This window comes from Apis laboriosa, unplaced genomic scaffold, assembly GCF_014066325.1.
Source record: "Apis laboriosa isolate Shangri-la unplaced genomic scaffold, ASM1406632v1 scaffold40_cov151, whole genome shotgun sequence".
NCBI classification, from domain to species: Eukaryota; Metazoa; Arthropoda; class Insecta; order Hymenoptera; family Apidae; genus Apis; species Apis laboriosa.
The window spans coordinates 5,232,837-5,236,082 of record NW_025223180.1 but is presented as its reverse complement, the minus strand read 5'-3'; positions in this window follow the sequence as shown (position 1 = coordinate 5,236,082).

The window sequence follows — 3,246 nt, the reverse complement described above, 5'->3', positions numbered from 1 at the left end:
CTTTTAACGAAATAATCAATTATGAGTAGAATGGAGATTTTATTCGCTGAATATCGAATCTGTTTTGAATAATCCTCATAATTCTTTGCTATATCTATTTCTCCGATATTTTCGTGTCCTGTATCGTCAACACGCGACGCATTTCAAAATTCCCCTTGTAAAATGAATCACCTCGAAATCGTGCACACGCTACATTTAGATTTAAATAGCACAAAAGAATATTCAAGATATTAAGATATATATATATATGTAAAATCAATCCTAGATAACAAACAAAAAAATAAATCTACAAATATATAAAGAGATTGTAGATTGGACAGCCAATGCTTAAAAAATCGATAATCTAGAAAATTTATCGATAAACAAAAATTAATAAACGAATAGCTTTACGAGTGAATACAACGAAGACAGTGTTTGCCTCGATTCCAACCTCGATATAACTTACGAAAGTAAGTTCACCCCTTTAGCATCAGCCCTTATTCTCTCTCTCTCTTTCTCTCGTGATGTAATGGGTGCATAAATTATACAGTTTGAAATATGCTAATGCTAGGCTTAACCGGAGCCGCTATATCAAGGGACGTAATCTAATAAAAAAGTCGGCATCCTCGGAGGAAAGTCCGAGAAACGTTCTCGTATTCAATGCCGTTTCGTGGCCAACGATAAGATCGGATGGTTAAAGCTGCGCGCGCAACTTTTCTGTATCGCGCTAATTACGAATCGTTCCAATTAATCGACAAAAATCAGCATCAAGTTTAATATTAACGCGATCGTATTTATTAAAGGCGCGTACAATATTGCCTCTATTTCGCAATGTACAAGAATATAGATGCAATTATTTAATCCCTCGTCGTGATTGCAACTATAACCGGTTCGCCGATAAAATATCGTATATCGTCGAATAAGATATTCATGAATATTTAATAAAGCGTGAACGTTTTAATATTCGATAAATTATTTCTCAAATTATCACGACGAGCCTTTCTAATGTAATCTTTTTGCATGTTATCTTTTACTTGGCCAATCTTTAATTTTTCCCTGACTGTGTTACACTAAATAACAATATGGCCGAATGTCTGACGCGCTCATGAGAATTCAATTTAATTCATTATAGCGTTATAACGCTACACCTGAGAGATCTCGTCTTCCATTTTGTCAAGTATTTCTAATCGCGATACGAACATACACAATACAGGTACGAAATGTAAAACATCGCTAATCGTCGCGATCAACACACGGAAATATTAATAATAGAAATAATCATGAAATGTAATCTTCAAATCTGAGATAGCTTCCCCATTGAAATTCGTGGAAGTTAATAGCTTCTCTGATCAAAAGAGAATTGAAATTAATATTCTCGTGTACTTGTGCTATAAAAATCAACGCGTTTAAACGTAGGATTGAGACAACTTTCGTGAAATCGCAACAAATTCATAGAAACGGTATTTTGGACCTCGTCCAAACGCAATACGCCGGAACACGATACCTTCCCATTATACATTCCCCATTGTTTCGCCGCGTTTTTTCAACCCCACGAGGAACTATTTGTTTCTTACTTCTAAATAGAAATTCTCGTTCAATTCGGCCGACGACAAGCAACCCGTTAAATGGTGAAGAAGAAAAGAGCGAGCCACAGACCAAGGTTTCAACCCCTCGTCCGTGAAACTTTGGGAAAACCTATTTCACGAGCTGATCGCTTTCCTTCGAGTCACGTCAGAGTTCGTCCGCTTTCTCCCTTGATTCTTTTTCTTTCTTTTCTCCCCCTCCCCATCTTTCTTCTTTCTTTCCCTTTGTTTTACTTCTTTGGTCTTTCTTTCACGGGCAAGGGATCGTTAGTTCAAGATAACAAATTAAGGAAGCAATGATGGAACGAAGGAGGGTAGAAGAAGCGGATCTCACAAAGGTATATTACATTCATTTTACTGGCAAACGACCGATATATCTAATCATTAGAAATCTGCATAATGGTCAGTTAGCGTGTCTTGTACGCGCACTCCATATATACACCTGAAATGGTTACCTTCGTCCGCACGTTTGGAAATACTCTTGGCAGGTGAATAAAAAATTTTTCGCTTTAACGTTCATCGAAGTGCCCGTTTTATTGCAGCAATTCGCCATTAGCACTCCTGTAAAAACAAATTTCGAAAGGTTGATGCGAAAAGAGCAATAGAGCACTATGGTAAATATTTAATCAGTTAAAAGTCAATCTGTGCTACGTTAAGCTTTTAGATTTTTAATAGCGAGGTATCTCCATGGAGTTTCCGCTTCGAAAGATTGAAAGAAGGAAATACTAGCGACATCTATCCGTACTGTACTCAACATTCTCCCCGATCTCCAATGGTAATTTGACTTTTGCGGATTATTTTTAAATGTACATACAGAAACTGTTTCGACTATGATTTAGAAAAAAAAAAAAAAAAAAAAAAAGAAAGAAAAATCGAAGTAAAAAATCATCTATTTTCAACGATTTTGTTTAATTAATATTTCTAAAAGAGAGATTTTCTTTTTAATAAGTAAACATCCATCTTGCATCGGATCATTCTCGGTTTCCCATAAATTTCCCTAAGTACTAAGTCGGGGGCGTTACATATTCGATGGGGGTCAAACAAATAGAAGAACGAAACAATGAGGCTGACCTGACACGTCCTACTTTACATATAATGGGACGCCATAAGTTACAATGTACAGAGGCGGCAATACACCATACTGGTGTGTATATACCGTGGCTCATAGCTTGTTGGCGCAATTGTACACAATGGTCCAAACCATTGGTGGACCAACCGATTCGAAAAGTAAAAGAAAAGAGAAAAAAAGAGACACAGAGAGAGAGAGAGGAAAGATCATAGAGTAGAAAAAGTCGAAACATTTGGATCCCACTTACCGAGTCGGATACAATGCATTGATTAATGAAGGACATCAAGACCGACACGCGGTACCCGCTAAGAATTTAATATGGGCCAACACCGTGTGATGCCGTCCGAATGTTTTACTAGCGTATTAAGCCTGTCTAACGATGCCCCGGGTGAGAGACGAACATATTTTCATCTTTGATATACGTCCCCTTGTCAAGGATGTCAGGTGGCGGATCCACTGAGAATGATTGCTAATAAAGAAGAAATAATGATCCTATTTCTTTCCCGAGGTTACCTTTCGGTAAAAAAATGTACACGGTAAGTCGGCCGATGTTGTTTCGAATAACTTAATGCTTCATTTCGTATCCTCGTCCTATAAGAAAAAAAAAAAAAAAAA